This window comes from Amblyraja radiata, chromosome 2 (assembly GCF_010909765.2).
Source record: "Amblyraja radiata isolate CabotCenter1 chromosome 2, sAmbRad1.1.pri, whole genome shotgun sequence".
In the NCBI taxonomy this organism is placed as follows: domain Eukaryota; kingdom Metazoa; phylum Chordata; class Chondrichthyes; order Rajiformes; family Rajidae; genus Amblyraja; species Amblyraja radiata.
Genome location: NC_045957.1, coordinates 112340728 through 112360289, shown reverse-complemented (window position 1 = coordinate 112360289; position 19562 = coordinate 112340728). Strand labels below are relative to the sequence as shown.

At 50.0% G+C, this 19562-nt stretch overlaps 1 pseudogene; it reads left to right on the top strand.

Annotated features, from left to right (window-relative positions):
* The first annotated feature begins 427 nt into the window (after positions 1 to 427).
* Positions 428 to 1524, top strand: LOC116985264 (annotated as a pseudogene).
* Positions 1525 to 19562: the final 18038 nt, after the last annotated feature.

The following is a 19562-nucleotide window of genomic DNA, read 5'->3' as shown; positions in this document are numbered from 1 at the left end:
AGGAGTAGGCCATTCGGCCCTTCGACCCTGCACCGCCATTCAATATGATCATGGCTGATCATCCATCTCAGCATCCCGTACCTGCCTTCTCTCCATACCCCCTGATCCCTTTAGCCACAAGGGCCACATCTAACTCCCTCTTAAATATAGCCAATGAACTGGCCTCAATTACCTTCTGTGGCAGAGAGTTCCAGAGATTCACCACTTTGTTCCCAAAGGGTGGGGGGGGGGGGGATGGAGAGAGGTGTGCTGCTGTTAACCGGACCCCGCGCAGTCCAAGACAAGTATTGTTTTTGTTCTCTCTTGCCAATAACTCTGATTTGTAACTAAACAGAGCCTTTTTTCTGTTCCACTAGTCAGATCCTTGAACCAGTTCCCTAGTAACAATTGGCGTAGTCGGCAGGATCTGACGAATAGAATAGAAAATATTTGGTAAAAAGATATAGCAAATGAGATGGCGCTGGTGCAGGCCAAGCTCCCCCGCAACAAGCTGCTGCCCTTGGTGGAGGGGAGCCCGCAGCAGACTGTGCTGCAGGCAGGACCATGAGCCTTGAGTCTTCAAGCTTCTTTAGTTTAGTTTCGAGATACAGCGTGGAAACAAGCCCTTCGGCCCACCGCGTCTGCTCCAACCAGCGATCCTCGCACATTAACACTATCCTACACCCACTAGAGACAATTTATTTTTTTACATTTACCAAACCAATTAACCTACAAACCTGTACGTCTTTGGAGCGTGGGAGGAAACCGAGCATGGGAGGAAACCGAAGATCTCGGAGAAAACCCACACAGGTCACAGGGAGGAAGTACAAACTCCATACAGACAGCACCTATAATCGAGATCGAACCGGGATCTCCGGCACTGCATTCGCTGTAAGGCAGCAACTTTACCACTGCACCACTGTGGCTGCCCCACCGTGACTGCCCCTCCTCTAATGCTTTAACGGGTCACAAGGGAGAAGTTTATTGTTGTAAATTGCAATCGTATAGATTAACACTGGCACCTGCAGGATTTGGTCGACTCGGATTGTTTCGGAATGTATATGGCGACCGCGATAATTATGCAACAATGGAAGGACACAATGGAGCAGTGATGGAATTGCATTATAACACAGATGGCAGCACGCTTTTTCCAGCAGCAACAGACAAAACTGGAGCAGTGTAGGATATTGAAATAGGTGAAAGAATCAAGAGACTTAAAGGCCACACATCCTTTGTGAATTCATGTTATCCAGCCCGACGGGGACCACAGCTGGTCTGTACAAGAAGCGATGACGAAACTGTGAAGCTATGGGACATTCGGAAGAAGGCTGCAATCCATACGTTTCAAAACAGGTACCAAGTACTGGCAGCAACGTTTAATGACACAAGCGTTCAGATTGACTCTGGAGGTATTGCCGACAAAACAAGTTAATTTGTACCATGCGTGGTCATACAGACTCGGTGACTTGTTTGACCCTGAGTGGGGTAAAAGAGAATGTTACCAACCTCGCTGACCACATCCAGGAAGCCGTAGAGAAGATTTGAAAGGTCGGGGAACAGAAGGACGACTGCAATCCCTCGGGGGGAAGGTGGACAACAGTGGTAAAATGCGGGATGGCCATTGGGACAGTCTTGTCGGCCATAATATTACGATATTGCATGTGTAGATTGGCATCATGACCGCGTGGACTTTACCCCAGCAAGTGGGCCGGATATAAGGAGGTAACACCTGCGGGCCGGATGTAACGAGGTGATGCCTGCGGGCCGGATGTGACGGTAACCAGACTGTTCAAAGGGTGGAATGTTATATGAGAACTATGGTTTCTTCACCTCAGTGCTTTTAAGACAGTTCATGAATCTACAGGGAGGATACTTAACACAGGACAAGTATCAATATTCAGGTGGAATGCAAGGACAGAATTCAAGGTGTACAGTCAATGACAAGAACATTAATATCATTGATGCGCAGAAGGATCTCGGAGTCCAAGTTCGTAGCTCACCTGTTACTATCGAAATGTTTAAGAAGGAATTTGGCAGGTATGGATAGTGTAGGAAGGAACTGCAGATGCTGTTTAAACTGAAGATAGACACAAAGTAACTCAGTAACTCAGTGGGACTGGCAGCATCTCTGGAGAGTAGGAATGGGTGACGTTTCGGGTCGAGATTTTTTCAGACTCAAGAAGCACATGAATAGGACATGTTTAGAGAGATATCAGCCAAATGCAGGCAAGTGGGGCGAGTATAGATGGGGCATGTTGGTCGGTGTGGGCAAGTTGGGCCAAAGGGCCGAATTCCATACTGTATCAATTTGTGATTGAAGGTGGAAGAACAAGTAGATAGGGTGGTTAAGAAGGCCCAGCGGTGTGAACGATGATTTCTCTAATTTCAACTCCTGCGGTCCCTCTGCCCCCCACTCTCCCCCCACTCCCCCATCCTTCTAGTTCCACTGTTTACATCCTTGTATCCGTCTCGTCAGCACATCTTCCCTAGCCAACATTGGGTCATGGGCCATTATGGACACCCTTCCAGAGGTCATCTGTTGCCGACCCTGATTTGTTCTGGCCTTTCCTCCCCCAGCCCCTGCCCCTGCCCCTCTCCCCCCTCCCTCCTCCATTCCCACCTTTTTCTTTCAGTCTGTAGATGGGTTTCGATGCAAAATGTCACCCATTCATTCTCTTCAGAGATGCTGTCTGCCCTGCTAAGTTACTCTGGCATTTTGTGTCTATCTTTGGTGTAAACCATCATCTGCAGTTCCTTCCTACAAAAGGTGTACAGTATGCTTGCTTTCATTGGGGTGGGGGGAAGGGGGGTGGGAGGGGAGAGTAGAGGAGTGGGAAGAGGGGGAGAAAGTGGAGCACCTTCCTGCCTACTGCGTTACTCTGTTGAAGATACGAGGAAGTCTAAGCCACTGGGACAAACCTGAGACCACCAGTGCCACCATGTGGTCAAGACCGGGCCTCCAGGCAGGCCTCTGCAGCTAGAGCCTCGATGAGGGACTGCGCCCACACGCAGAGGCAAAGACTGAGCTGCCAGGATAAGCCTGAGAGTGCCATCACCCCCTCTCGAGACTAGGTTGTTCTGTGGGGAGAAGCTAAAGATCGCCTCACTTCTCCGTTAGAGACCAGAACTGAGTCGATGGGATAATCCTGATATTGCCAGTACCACCATGCATGCATTCTGATGATGAGGTACAGTTCCCTCATTTAGTAGTTTAGTTTAGCTTAGTTTAGTTTAGTTTAGTTTAGTTTAGTTTAGTTTAGTTTAGTTTAGTTTAGTTTAGTTTAGTTTAGTTTGATTTAGTTTAGTTTAGTTTTGAGATACGGTGTGGAAACAGGCCCTTCAGCCCATCGAGTCCACGCCTACCAGCGATCCCTGTACACTAGCACTATCCTACACACACTGGGGACAATTTACAATTTTAACTGAAGCCAATTAACCTACAAGCCAAGGCTTCCTCGGGGCCTGCCTGCGCCTCCATCTCATACCCCATGGCTTCCAGCTCCAGTTCCCTACCTCCCACTTCGGACCCCAACCGGACCATCGGTACCGACTGGCTATCCACCGGCATACCCAGCAATTCTCCAACCGGGCACTGAGATCCACCCTGGTCGCGATGCGCCGGCACCAGCAGGACCTCACATCGACACTCCCTGAACTTCAGGCCTCACTAACCCATGCCTGCAACGGACCCCAATTATATTTCATCCGCCGGAAGATCGACGTCTTCAATCAAAAATTCCTGGCCTACCTCAACTCCACCAAGGACCTTAAATTATCCCGCCTCCAGGCCGCTACCGACGCCCCGCGACTCGACCACCAGCAGGCTCCAGGCCCCAACTCTGGCCTGCATCGCCTGCCCGAGTCCCGCGACGCCATCTTGGCCACGAGGAACGCCTTCAATGCTCACCAGGACGCCGCCTTCACCGACCTCCACGTCGATGCCGCCGCCGAACCTCACCTGCCTACCGATGACGCCCAGCCTCGCCGGTTCTACGGTAACTTGGACCCCCTCCCCATTGCTGATTCCTCTGACCCTCGCAGCTCCCCGGGACTGCCCAGCCTCATCGCCGCACCGGGCCCACCCGACATCGCCGCCGCACTGGGCCCATTCAGCATCGTCGCCGGACCCGACCCACCCGGCATCGCCGCCGGACCCAACCCACCCGGCACCGCCGCCGGACCCGACCCACCCGGCACCGCCGCCGGACCGGGGCTCCCCCAATATGGTCGCCACAACGCACCCGACTCATCTCGCCGCCACACCGCTATGGCCGACCTGCACCGCCCCGCCGACTATCCGCCCACCGGGACCTCCCACGCATCGCCCGCGGACCCCGACTCAACTGCCACGGGACTCCGACCATCGGGTCCGGTGACCCGCGCCACTCCACCCCCCTCCAGCAACCCACAGCCGTCGCCTTACCTGGAGCCTGCACTCTGCACTGGGCCTGAAGCCTCCATGCTGCTTACCCCCATGCTCCTAGGCTTAACTCCACTGGGTCCTAGTGCCCGTCTGCCCAACCTTGTTAACCTCAGTGGCTGCTCCACTGACTCTCCCCCATACCCCGCCAACTATGTCACCCCCGCTCTTCCCCACCCACATAACAGCCCTCTCACCCCCTGACTACCCACCACCCCTCCAACACCCACAACCCCCCCCTACACATCGCCCCGTCCCCAGTCCACCCACCTGCCTTCCTCTGGCCCCAACTCCCATCCCTGCCGGGTGTTCACCATTCCCCCCGACCTCCCCCTCTCCCCCACCGAATGGTCTGTCCTCAGCAGAGGTCTTACCTTTGTCCCCCTCTGTCCCCATCTCAATGAGTTCCGCGCCCACCATGACTTGGAGCGCTTCTACCGTCGCCTCCGCCTCACAGCGCACTTCCATGGGAAGGAGTCCTCGCCCCCCAATGATGATCCCTTTTCCCATCTCCAACGCACCCCCTCCTCGTGGAACCCCCCTCGTAACGTCCCGGCTCTGGAACTCTTTATCCAGAACTGCCGCCGCGACGTCAACCGCCTCAACTTCTCCACTCCCCTGTCTCACTCCAATCTCTCCCCCCCTGAACGCACTGCCATTGAATCACTCCGCAAAAACCCAGATTGGGTTATCAAGCCAGCCGACAAGGGAGGTGGTAGTCTGGCGCATCGATCTCTACAAAGCTGAGGCCATGCGCCAACTCTCGGACACCTCCTCCTACTTACCCTTGGACCATGACCCCACTGACGAGCACCAGGCCACCATATCTAGCACCATCACCGACTTCATCAATACCCAGGCCCTGCCCGACCAAGCTTCCAACCTCATCATTCCCCAGCCCCGCACGGCCCGTTTTTACCTTCTCCCCAAAATCCACAAACCCGGCTCTCCCGGCAGACCCATTGTCTCTGCGTGTTCGTGCCCCACCGAACTCATCTCCACATACCTTGACTCCATACTATCCCCCTTGGTTAAATCCCTTCCCACCTATGTTCTAGACACCTCAGACACTCTCCGCCGCCTCCGCGCATCCCACTCTCTAGGCCCTCACCCCCTCATCTTCACCATGGACGTCCAGTCACTCTACACCTCCATCCCCCACCAGGATGGCCTCAAAGCCCTCCGGTTCTTCCTCGACCAGAGGAGCAACCTATACCCAGCCACTGACCCTCTCCTCCGCCTAGCGGAGTTGGTCCTCACCCTCAACAACTTTACGTTTGACTCCTCCCATTTCCTCCAAACACAAGGCGTAGCTATGGGCACACGCATGGGCCCCAGCTACGCCTGCCTCTTTGTCGGGTACGTTGAACAATCCTTGTTCAATACGTACCAGGGCCCCATCCCTGACCTCTACCTCCGTTACATTGACGACTGCTTTGGGGCCACCTCCTGCACCTACACACAACTGACTGACTTCATCCACTTCACCACCAACTTCCATCCGCACTCCAATACACCTGGACCATTTCCGACACTTCTCTACCATTCCTTGACCTCACCATCTCCATCGCAGGGGACAGACTTCTGACCGACATACATTACAAACCCACTGACTCACATGGCTATCTGGACTACACGTCTTCCCACCCTGCCCCCTGTAAAGACCATCCCCTACTCCCAATTCCTCCGCATACGCCGCATCTGTTCCCAGGATGAGACGTTCCACACCAGGGCATCGGAAATGTCCTTGCTCTTCAGGGAACGGGGATTCCCCTCCTCCACCATAGATGAGGCTCGCACCAGGGTCTCTTCCATACCCCGCAACACTGCTCTCTCTCCCCATCCCCGCACTCGCAACAAGGGCAGAGTCCCCCTAGTCCTCTCCTTTCACCCCACCAGCCGGCAAATACAACAAATAATCCTCCGCCATTTCCACCACCTCCAACGTGACCCCACCACTCGCCACATCTTCCCATCTCCCCCCATGTCTGCCTTCCGCAAAGACCGCTCCCTCCACAACTCCCTTGTCAATTATTCCCTTCCCTCCCGTACCACCCCCTCCCCGGGCATTTGCCGTTGCAACCGCAAGAAATGCAACACCTGTCCCTTCACCTCCCCCCTTGACTCCATTCAAGGACCCAAGCAGTCGTTCCAGGTGCGACAAAGGTTCACCTGTATCTCCTCCAACCTCATCTACTGCATCCGCTGCTCTAGATGTCAGCTGATTTACATCGGTGAGACTATGCGGAGGTTGGTCGATCATTTCGCCGAACACCTCCGCTCAGTCCGCAATAACCTACCTGAACTCCCGGTGGCTCAGCACTTCAACTCCCCCTCCCATTCCCAATCCAACCTCTCTGTCCTGGGTCTCCTCCATTGCCAGAGTGAGCAACACCGGATATTGGAGGAACAGCACCTCATATTCCGCCTGGGTTGCTTGCGACCTGGTGGCTTGAACATTGAATTCTCCCAATTTTGCTAGCCCTTGCTGTCTCCTCCCCTTCCTTAACCCTCGAGCTGTCTCCTCCCATCCCCCCGCCCTCGGGCTCCTCCTCCTCCCTTTTTCCTTCCTTCTCCCCCCCACCCCCCATCAGTCTGAAGAAGGGTTTTGGCCCGAAACGTCACCCATTTCCTTCGCTCCATAGATGCTGCTGCACCCGCTGAGTTTCTCCAGCATTTTTGTGTACCTTCGATCTTCCAGCATCTGCAGTTCCTTCTTGAACACAACCTACAAATCTGGTTGTCTTTGGAATGTGGGAGGAAACCAGAGCTCCTGCAGAAAACCCACGTGGTCACGGTGAGAACGTACAAACTCCGTAGAGACAGCACCCGTAGTCAGGATCGAACCCAGGTCCAGAGACAGTTTCTTCCTAACTGTTATCAGGCAACTGAACCATCCAACCAACAACCAGAGAGCAGTCCTGAGCTGCTAATCATAAACATAAACATAATCATAATCATACTTTATTAGCCAAGTATGTTTTTCCAACAATGAGGAATTTGATTTGCCATACAGTCATACTAATAAAAAATACCAGAACACACAAAATACATTTACCTCATAGTAGACCGTCACACTATCTCTAATCAGACTTTACTGGACTTTATCTTGCACTAAATGTTATTCGCGTTATTCACTTTATCACTTTTTTGTAAACATGTATTGTCTTTCTGCTGACTGGTTAGAACGCAACGAAGGCTTTTCACTGAACCTCAGTGCCCGTGAAAATGAACTAAACTAAGCTAAATCTCTCCTCGACTCCATCAGGAGGAAGAAGGGTCCTGACTTGAAATGTCGTCTGTCCATTTCCTTCCACTGGTACTGCATAACGCGCTGAGCTCCTTCAGCACTTTGTTTTTGTTTTACACAAGATTCCAGCAGATCTGCGGTCTCTTCTCTCTGTACCACCCCTGCTTTTGTGACATGTCAAATGGTGTCCATTCACTGTCCTGGGAAGAAATTGGATTGCATTTGCATGTTAAATGACATATGGCCTTGGCATGGTTTATTCATAGTTTAGTTTAGAGATACAGCGGGGAAACAGGCCCTTCGGCCAACAGAGCCCACACCGACCAGCAAACCCCGCACATTAATGGTGGCACGGTGGCGCAGCGGTAGAGTTGCTGCCTTACAGCGCTTGCAACGTCAGAGACCCGGGTTCGATCCTGACTACGGGTGCTGTCTGTACGGAGTTTTCATGTTCTCCCCGTGGCCGCGTGGGTTTTCTCTGAGTTCTTCGGTTTCCTCCCACACTCCAAAGACCTGCAGGTATGTACGTAAATTGGCTTGGTATAAGTGTAAATTGTCCCTGGTGTAGGATAGTGTTAATGTGCGGAGATCACTAGTCGGTGGGCCGAAGGGCCTGTTTCCACACTGTATCTCTAGACTATACTAAAAATTAACACTATCCTACACTCACTAAGGACAATCCTCCATTTAGCCAATTAACCTACAAACTTGTACCCCTTTGGAGTGTGAGGGGAAACCGAAAATCTCGGAGAAAACCCACGCTGTTCACGGGGAGAACGCACAAACTCCATACAGACAAGCACCCGTAGTCAGGGACGAACCCGGGTCCCTGGCGCTGTATGGCAGCAACTCTACCGCTGCGCCACTATGCCTCCCTTGATTTAGGGCCTGTTTCCTTGGTTCAGGGCCTGTTTCCATGCTGTATGACTGTGACTATGACTAGCTGGGCAGAAGGGCCTGTTTCCACTCGGCATGACGCTAAAACTCCATGGATCTATGTGTGTGTGCTGTGATTCTGTTTGCCCAGCTGTTGTGCAGGCATTCCTGTGGAGAGATTCTAGCAAGCCGCAAAGTCAATGAGGGGAAAAAAATCTGTTTAGTGTTTAGGAGGGTGTTGAGCTCAGCAAAGAGCTATGTGCATGGAACTACAGGGAAACTCAGTAGCACTGCTCCTAGACCTTGGTTCAATCTTGACCTCTGGTGCTGTCCATGTGGAGTTTGCGGTCTCCCGATGATTTCATGTGCTTCCGTCTGTTGCTCCACTTTCCTCCCATATCCTAAAGACTTGCGTTGGCAGGGACACAAAATGCTGGAGTAACTCAGCAGGTTTCGTTCAGTTTTGGAGGGAGATGAGGAGGAATTTCTTTGGTCGGAGGGTGGTGAATCTGTGGAATCCATTGCCACAGAAGGCTGCTGTGGAGGCCAAGTCAATGGATATTTTTAAGGCAGATAGGTTCATAGAACCATAGAAAATAGGTGCAGGAGAAGGCCATACGGCCCAGCACCGCCATTCAATATGATCATGGCTGATCATCCAAAATCAGTACCTCGTCCCTGCTTTCTCCCTATATCCCTTGATTCCATTAGCCCTAAGAGCCTCGACTGCCGCCTGTGGCAGAGAATTCCACAGATTCACAACTTTCTGGGTGAAAACGTTTTTCCTCATCTCAGTCCTAAATGGCCTACTCCTTATTCTTAAACTGTGACCCCTAGTTCTGGACTCCCCCAACATGGAGGGGGGGCTCTTTTAAAACTGAGATGAGGAAGAACTTCTTCACCCAGAGGGTGGTTAGTTTGTGGAATTCACTGCCCCAGGGAGCAGTGGAAGCAGAAACGTTAAATTTATTTAAGTCAAAAATAGATGGTTTTTTAGCTGCCAAGGGGATAAGGGGCTACGGGGAGAGGGCAGGGATATGGACCTAGGTATGGTTAGTATAGTAGACCTGAGTGATCTCCTGGACAAGTGTCGATCGCCTGGATTGGGGTCGGAGAGGAATTTCCCGGATTTTTTTCCCGAATTGGACCTGGGTTTTTATCCGTTTTTTTGCCTCCCCCAGGAGATCACGCGGTTCTTGGGGTGGAGAGGGGTGATAGCGGTATAGAGGGGAGGGTAGTGTCTTGTGTTCTGTGTCTTGTGTCTACTGTTTGTGGGTAAGTGTGTCTGTTTAGTGTTCAGCCATGAGTGAATGGCGGTGCGGGCTCGACGGACCTGATGGTCTACTCTCGCACCTACTTTCTATGATTCTATGATTCTATGGGGAATATTTTTCCTGCATCTAGCCTGTCCAATACCTTAAGACTTTTATATGTTTCTATAGTTTAGAGATACAGCGCAGAAACAGGCCCTTCGGCCCACTGGGTCCGCGCTGACCAGCGATCACCCCGTGCACTACCACTATCCTACACATTAGGCACATTTGATGCTTTTACCCAAGCCAATTAACCTACAAACCTGTACGTCTTAGGAGGTGGAGGTAGCATCTCTGGAGAACATGGATAGGTGATATTTTGGGCTGAGACCCTTCGTCAGACTGATTGTAGGGAGGAGAGAAGAAAACCAGGAGAGGCAGGAGAAAGCATGGCAGGTTGGTAAATTACTTGGTCACTGTAAATTGCTCCTAAATGTGTAGGTGAGTTACTGGTAAAATGTGGGGGGAATTGATGGAATGAGAGTAGCATAAAATATGATTTGTGAAGTATTAATATAAGTAGGTGCTTGATAGATGCGCAGACTAGAGGGGCCAAATGGTCTGCTTCTGTGTAAGATATCTCCATGTTTAAACACGGGCGGCATGGTGGTAGAGATGCTGTCTTACACCTCCAGAGACCCGGGTTAAAATCCTGACTACGGGTGCTGCCTGCACGGAGTTTGTACGTTCTCCCCGTGACCTGCGTGGGTTTTCTCCAGGAGCTCTCGTTTCCTCCCACACTCCAAAGACATGTACATGTTTGTCGGCCGATCGGCTTTGGTGAAATTGTAAATTGTTCCCTAGTAGTGTGTAGGGTAGAGTTAGTGTGCGGGGTGATCGATGGTCGGCGCGGACTCGGCCGACGACCGGACTAAACTAAACTGGATTATCACCTTGCATCCTGCTGTGCACATCCAGTCTAGTCCGCATCACTACAGCCACTGTTCTTTAAAAGTCCTTCAATGGCTGCAGAATGCTTGGGGGATTTCTAAGGTCACGAAAGGCATTGTACAAACAATGCGAGTCCCTCTCACGGACAAGATAAATGCCAAACGCCAGTCGAATTGCTTTTAATTTGCAGCCCACCATTAAGTCAATGAGCAGATGTGAGCGGTGTGGTGTGCAATGTCAGACAAGGTAGAGGACGTTATTTTGCTTGGATATTAACTGAAACAGCTGGTCATTAATGTAGTCAGCTCTCTCTCTCTCGCTCTCCATCTCCCTCCCTCTCCTTTCTTTCTCTCCCTCTTTCTATCTCTCTCTCTCCCGCTCTCTCTCCCCCCTCTATCTCTCTCCATCTATCTCTCTCCATATCCCTGCCTCCCTCTCTCCTTCTCCCTCTCTCTCCCTCCCTCTGTCTCCCCCTCTCTCTCACTCTCTCTCTCCTCCCCCTTTCTCTCTCTCCCTCTTTCTCTCTCCTTCTCCCTCTCTCTGTCGTGTATGGGAGCAGCTTCTGCATGTGAATAGCGGGGCCTGATTGATTCCTGCTCCCTGTGGGGTGACCGAGGTCTAGCGAGCGATGCCCGGAGGGGTGGAATAATGCAGCCGAGCTTTGACAGCGCTCTAACACAGCAGTATGTCATTGTGTCAGCGGGCAATTGAGGTCACTACGATGGGGAGGGGGGGAGGCAGGCAGACGCGACCGATGAGAGGGTCAGTCAGGCGTGGAGCATTCATAAGCAGGCTGACCTACTTCAGCTGCGGGATGCAACAGAACCTCAGATAGGCTGCATCTCGTTGCTAAGGGATTGGGGGGAAGAAGTTTAAGCTTTTCTTACCATTGGCTGGCGGTGGAGTGATACAATCAGACAGGAATTCAGAGCTGAATTGCAGTGATGTGGTGGAAGGAACTGCAGTTGCTGGTTTCAACCGAAGATAGTCCAGATAAAAGCCGGAGTAACTCAGCGGGACAGGCAGCATCTCTGGAGAGAGGGAATGGGTGACGTTTCGGGTCTAGACCCTTCTTCAGACTGGATAGTAGCGCAGACTTCAGATTGTAGTCATGTTCCACGTTTGTTCCCGTGTGTTAGCAGCTGCGGGTGCGTTTTGTAAAACGGATTTTTTTTTTTTTTTTTTTTTTAAATAAACAAAATAAACCCCCATCTTTTTTCATCCTTCAAATAGGGTATTTTATTTTGTCATTGGGATGTTCTCGCAGCACTCACTTCTGAAATGCACGACGACCCTGCCTCCTTGCAGTGACCGCTGTTTGGAACGTGTATTGCATTGAATCTTGCCAAATGCAGTTATGAAAAGCATCCCCCCCTCCTCTCCCTCTTCCCCCCTCTCCCTCTCCCTCATCCCCCCACTCTCCCTCATCCCCCCGTACCCTTCTCCGTCACCCCCCCCCCCCGCTCTCCCATATCCCCCCCTCATCCCCCTCCTCTCCCTCATCCCCCTCACTCTCCCCCATCCCCCCCCCCCCCCCACTCTCCCCCATTACCCTCATCCCCCACCCATCCCCATCACTTGTTACCACATCTATCTGGTTTGAGATGTTCCTGGAGATTTAATTACAGTGAAACAGCAATAAACCTGAAGATAGACACAAAATGCTGGAGTAACTCAGCGGGGTAGGCAGCATCTCTGGAGAGAAGGAATGGGTGACGTTTCGGGTCGAGACCCTTCTTTAAGCAACTAGCCCCTTTTAGTTTAGTTTGGAGATACAGCACAAAAACAGGCCCTTCTGTGCCGACCAGCGATCCCCGTACTATACTACACACTAGGGACAATTTACAAATTTTACTGAAACCAATTAACCTACAAACCTGCACGTCGTTGGGGGAAACCAGAGTACTCCGGACAAAACCCACGCGGTCACAGGGATAATATTTAAGCTCCGTACAGACAACACCCATAGTCAGGATCGAACCCGGGTCTCTGGCGGTGTAACGCAGCAACTCTACCTCTGCTCCACTGTACTGCCTCTGTTATATTTATACAAATGAGATTGGTAGGAAAATCATTTTATGTTAATAATCCAGTGTATTTTTCTCCCAACTTGTTTGCAGCAAATGAAGACAAAATGACACAAAATGCTGGAGCATCTCTGGAGAAATGGAATCAGTGACGTTTCAGGTCAAGACCCTTCCTCAGACTTGAGTTTTGACCCGAAACATCAACTTTTCTCCAGAGATGCTGCCTGACCCACTGAGTTACTCCAAACCTGTCCTATCCATGTACGTGTCCAACTGTTTCTTAAACGAAGGGATAGTCCCATCCTCAACTACCTCCTCTGCCAGCTTGTTCCATACACCATCACCATCCTTTGTGTGAAAAAGTCACCCCACGGATTCCTATTAAATCTTTTTCCCTTCACCTTGAACCGTGGTCCTTGATTCTCCTGCTCTGGACAAGAGACTCTGTGCATCTACCCGATCTTTTCATCTGTGCATCTACCCGATTCCTTTCATGATTTTGTACACCTCAATAAGATCACCCCTCATTCTCTTGCGCTCCATGGAATAGAGACCCAGCCTCTTCAACCTCTCCCTATAGCTCACACCTTTTAGTCCTGGCAACATCCTTGTAAATCTTTTCTGAATCCTTTCAAGCTTGACAATATCTTTCCTATAACATGATGCCCAGAACAGAACACAATATTCTGAATGTGGTCTCACCAACGTCTTATACAACTGCAACATGACCTCCCAACTTCTATACTCAATATTCTGACTGTTGAAGGCCAAAGTACCAAAAGCCTTTTTGACCACCTTATCTGCCTGCGACTCGACCTTCAAGGAACCATGCACCTGTACTCCTAGATCCCTCTGCTCTACAAAACTACCCAGAGGCTTACCATTTACTGTGTAGGTCCTGCCCTGGTTTGATGTCCCAAGATGCAACACCTCACACTTCTCTGTATTAAATTCCATCAACCATTCCTCTGCCCACCTGGCCAATCGATCCAGATCCTGCTGCAATTGTTCACAACCATCTTCACTATCTGCAAAACCACTCACTTTTGTATCATCAGCACTTGCTAATCTTGCCCTGTATGTTCTCATCCAAATCATTGATGTGGATGACAAACAGGAACGGGCCCAGCACCGAACCCTGAGGCACACCACTTGCTTTCTGTTGTACACGGACTGTCTCACTCGGTTTCACGGGGCCGTGGAGGAAATTGTTCAGGGAACTGTCAGTGTAATTACATTAGTCATAGAGTTATACAGTGTGGAAACAGGCCCTTTGGCCCACACCGGCCAACTTGTCCCATCTACATTAGTCCCACCTGCCCATGTTTGGCCCATATCCTTCCAAACCTGTCTTATCCATGTACCTGTCTAATGGTTTCTTAAACCTTCTTCAGCCTCAACCACCTCCTCTGGCAGCTTGTTCCATACACACAACTTTTGTGTGAAAAAATTACCTCTCAGATTCCTATTAAATTGTTTCCCCTTCACCTTAAACCAAACCTGTCCTAACCATATGCCTGTCCAAAATGTGTCTTAAATGGTACGATAGCACCTGTCTCAACTACCTCGTCCAGCAGCTCATTCTATAAACCCACCACTCTTAGACAATAAACAATAAACAATAGGTGCAGGAGTAGGCCATTCGGCCCTTCGTGCCAGCACTGCCATTCAATGTGATCATGGCTGATCATCCCCAATCGGTACCCCGTGCATGAAAATGGTACCCCCTCTGATTCCTATAAAATCTTTTCCCCTTCACCTTAAACCTATGTCCTCTGGTCCTCGATTCCCCTACTCTGAGCAACAGACACCTGTGCATCTACCTGATCTATTCCTCTCATTATTTTATACACCTCTATAAGATCAGCCCTCATCCTCCTGCACTCCAAGGAATATTGTCCCTACCTACTCCACCTCTCCCTATAGCTCAGACCTTGGAGTCCTGGCAACCACTGCCCGGGCCGGCTACCCCGCATGGTTAACCGGGGGAGTTGCTTTGCTTCAAGACGCTACTGCCTCCGATGTCTGGATTTGCAATGAATTGGAATGGATTAGTTCTTCCACAAAGCCATCCACCGCAAAGGAAACTGCTCAATGATATCAGTCTGAGGAAGGGTCTCGACCCGAAACGTCACCCATTCCTTCTCTCCAGACACAAAATAATGGGGTCACTCAATGGGACAAGCGACGAAGGAAGAAGGAATGGCTGACGTTTCGGGTCGAGACCCTTCTTCAGACTGGTTAGGATAAGAGAATCAAGAGATATAGACGATGATGTGGAGAGATAAAGAACAATGAATGAAAGATATGCAAAAAGGTAACGATGATAAAGGTAAAAAGAGGTCACAGTTTAAGGATAAGGGGGAAATCCTTTAGGACCGAGATGAGAAAAACATTTTTCACACAGAGAGTGGTGAATCTCTGGAATTCTCTGCCACAGAAGGTAGTTGAGTCCAGTTCATTGGCTATATTTAAGAGTGAGTTAGATGTGGCCCTTGTGGCTAAAGGGATCAGGGGGTATGGAGAGAAGCCAGGTACAGGATACTGAGTTGGATGATCAGCCATGATCATATTGAATGGCGGTGCAGGCTCGAAGGGCCGAATGGCCTACTCCTGCACCTAATTTCTATGTTTCTATGTAAACAGGCCTTTGTTAGCTGTTTGTAGGGTGAAAACGAGAACCTAGTGCGACTTTGGTGGGGGAGGGATAGAGAGAGAGGGAATGCCGGGGCATTATGTATTGTCTTTCTGCTGACTGGTTAGCATGCAACAAAAAGCTTTTTACAGTACCTCAGTACACATGACAATAAACTAAAGTGAACTAAACTGAATCCATTTGCTTCCTGTTGTACATGGACTGACTCACTCGGTTCCACGCAAACGCAGAGGAAATTGTTCAGGGAATTGTCAGTGTGCGTGTAGCTTTTTGGGGGAGAGAAAAAAAATCAATCAGAAATAGGGCAAAAGGTGATTCCTTTAATTATAGGCTAACAGGTCCAGATTGATTGGATCTGAGCTGGGGACCGCAGGTTCTATTTACAGCTGTAAATTATTTAAGGTAACTCGAGCTGTTCTCTCCCCTTAATGCCCAGAGCATTTCTCACACGCAAGACTATATCGGGACTGAAAACTGAAGGGGTCAGGGCTGCTAAATACACAAAATAAAATGTATATATTTCATGTAATAATGTCCTGAACGTATACTGTATTGGAAATGTAGAAGGAACTGCAGATGCTGATTTAAACCAAAGATAGACCAAAAAAGCTGGAATAACTCAGCATCTCTGACGTAAAGGAATGGGTGACATTTTGAGTCGAGACCTTTCTTCACTGCAGATGCTGGGTTACTGTTGTGTCTATCTTACTGTATTGATCATGTTGCACAATACGCTGGTCTCAGCACAAAATTGGCAGCACGGTGGTAAAGCAGTAGAGTTGCTGCCTTACAGCGTAAGAGACCCGAGTTTGATCCCAACTACGGACGCTGTCCGTACGGAGTTTGTACATTCTCCCCATGATCTGCGTGGGTTTTCTCTCAGTGCTCCAGTTTTCTCCCACAATCCAAAGAAGTACAGGCTTATCGGTTAATTGGCTTCGATAAAATTGTAAATTGTCCCGAATGTGTGTAGGACAGTGTTGGTGTGCGAGGACCGCTGGTCGGCGAAGACTCGATGGACCTTAGGACCTGTTTCCATGCTGTATCTCTAAACTAAACTAAACCAAAAGATAGGAAGGAACCACAGATGCTGGTTTAAACAAAGAGAGACACAATAAGCTGGAGTAACTCAGCGGGTCAGACAGCATCTCTGGAGAAAAGGAATAGGTGACGTTTCGGGACGAGACCCTTCTTCACACCCAATAGACCTAAACTAATAGGCTTATATCAGCCCTTGTGTCTCACTAGAGATTCCTCCTATGCTCTTCTATCTAAATCCTATCTGTCTGCCCTCTTTCATCCCTAAACTCCGGACCCTAAATAGCTTTCCTTGAAATACATATGTTTGCTTAAAGTGCTCCTCGTGATAGCAAATTTCACTGCCTAAGCACACACTTGAAGCAGTTTCTCCTAAATTGCTTCGTGGACTTGAAAATAACCATCTAATATTTATGACCTTCAGCTGGTCTTCCCCCATGTGAAAGCACTTTCTTCATGAACCTTTTAAACCCTCTCTTGATGCAGAATCATTAGTGCTGTTGTCTATTATATATCGTCTGTGCTTTCTGCAGTAAATACACGGCTTTCCGTGGGGATCATGCTCTTTGGTTTATCTAGAGTTTTGCTGTAAGACAAACATCTTTATAGTTGGTACTAAAGAGTATGGCTGTTTAGGGCGTGTGACCACAGAGGGTTTGGTAGTTTAGTTTAGTTTAGTTTAGTTCAGATTAGTTTAGAGATACGGCGCGGAAACAGGCCCTTCGGCCTACCGAGTCCGCACCGACCAGTGATCCCCATGCTATCCATGAGTCTAAGGAGGAGGAGCCATCTTGGTGAACGGCTGCTAGCCAGCAGCCGTCCGTCTTAAATTCGTTTTTTTTTTAGTTTTTAGTGAGTCCTGTTTTTTTGTTTGTAGGGGATATGGTCTTTTAATGTGGGGGGGTAGGTGTTACTTTATTTATAGGTCCCTACCTGGTCGGTGTGGCAGCCTTTTTTCCGGGCCGCCCGTCGACCCGTCCTCGTGGCCTACCAGCGGGCTTGGAGCGCCGTTTCTTGGCGGGAACCACCCAGCACCTCGGCCTGGGTGGCGGCACAGCATTGGAGCGCTGGAGCGGAGCGGGCGATGCCTTGCCTGGGTCGCCGCGCTGGAGCTCTGGCGAGCTGGACCGCCGTGAGCAACATCTCCGGGCTGCGGGTTTGCGGAGCGGAGAGACGGCGTGCGTAGAGGCGGCAAGGCGGCAGTGCGGAGAGCGGGCGCCGACTTTTTCATCTGGAGCCTGGGAGCGCCAAACCGACGCGGCCTTGTCGGCTTCGGCAGCCGCGGGCTCCAACCAAGAAGCGGCCGTTCCAAGTGGCCCAGCCGCCGAAAGGACTCTCCCGACGCCGGGGCAAGACCACCCGGTGAGAACGGCCAGGGACATCGGGCCTCCGTAGAGGCAACTGCGGTGGCCTCAATAGGCCTGACTTTGGGGTGAACATGGGGTGGGGACTGGACATTGTGCCTTCCTCCACAGTGCTATCCACTGTGGGGGGATGATTTTTTTGTCTAATTGTAGTCCTGTAGGTCTGTGTCCAAGATGGCTGCCGTGAAGAGAGAGTGGACGCTGGTACGCTTTGGTTGCCGCTGCTCTCTCTTCACACTGTGTTTTTGATTTTCTGTTTTTGGATTGAATTCTGTTTTTAATTTGTGTCACTGTGATGTCTTTAATTACTTGTTTTATTCCGATTATATGTTTTTATTCCGATTACTATGTAAGGTGTCCTTGAGATGTATGAAAGGCGCCCATTAAATAAAATTTATTATTATTATTATTATCCAGGGATTTCTTTTTAACATTTACACCAAGCCAATTAACCAGCAAACCTGTACGTCTTTGGAGTGTGGGAGGAAACAAAAGTTTAGATTATTTTAGAGATACAACATGGAAGCAGGCTCTTTGGCCCACCGGGTCCACGCCGACAAGCAATCCAAACACATTAACATTTTTTCTCACAGAGAGTGGTGAGTCTGTGGAATTCTCTGCCTCAGAGGGCGGTGGAGGCAGGTTCCCTGGATGCTTTCAAGAGAGAGCTAGATAGAGCTCTTAATAATAGCAGAGTCAGGGGATATGGGGAGAAGGCAGGAATGGGGTACTGATTGGGGATGACCAGCCATGATCACATTGAATGGCAGTGCTGGCTCGAAGGGCCAAATGACCTACTCCTGCACCTATTGCCTTTTGTCTATTGTCTATTAACAATATCCTACACCTACTAGGGACAATTTTTACATTTACCAAGCCAATTAACCTACAAACCAGTACGGGAGGAAACCGAAGATCTCGGAGAAAACCCATGCCGATCAAGGGGAGAACGTACAAACTCCGTACAGACAGCAACCGTAGTCGGGATCGAACCCGGGTCTCTGGCGCTGCATTCGCTGTAAGGCAGCAACTCTACCGCTGCACCACCGTGACCGCCCAGTCCTGTGGTCGTTTTCTCGGAGAAAACCCACGCAGGTCACGAGGAGAACGTGCAAACTCCGTGCGGACAAGCGCCCGCAGTCGGGATCGAACCCGGGTCTCTGGCGCAGGAAACGCTGTAAGGCAGCAACTCTACCGCTGCGCCACTGTGTCACACTACATTAGAGAAGTTTTTTTTTAAAAACTAATTATAAACATGCACCTTCTTTATTATCAATCATCGGTAAAAATGAGTTGGTTTTTAAAAATATGAAATTAATAAAAAATGAATTACTGAGCTAACGGGTAGAAAGGAGCAGTGTCTAGGAGAGTGATGGAGCTTTTAACTCAATGTGGTGTTTATTGTGGTGATTAATGAAAGTTTTGAACATATCAGAATCTTGTAAGGCCTGGGTTACACACTAACAGTGGTGTGCTGTCAGGCAGCCTCTCCCTCCCACTCCCCCCCTCTCTCCTCACTCCACTTTCCTCTCTCCCCTCTCCCCTCCTTTTTTTAATCCCTCGCTCCTTCACACTCACCAATCATCTGTCTTGACCACTCCAGTCTGTCACCCACCCTGCCGTTCTTCGTTCTGCCTGCACTAATGGTTTAGTTTAATTTAGATATATGGCGCGGAAACAGGCCCCACCGAGTCTGCACCGACTAGCGATCCCCGCACATTAACACTATCTTACACACACTAGGGACA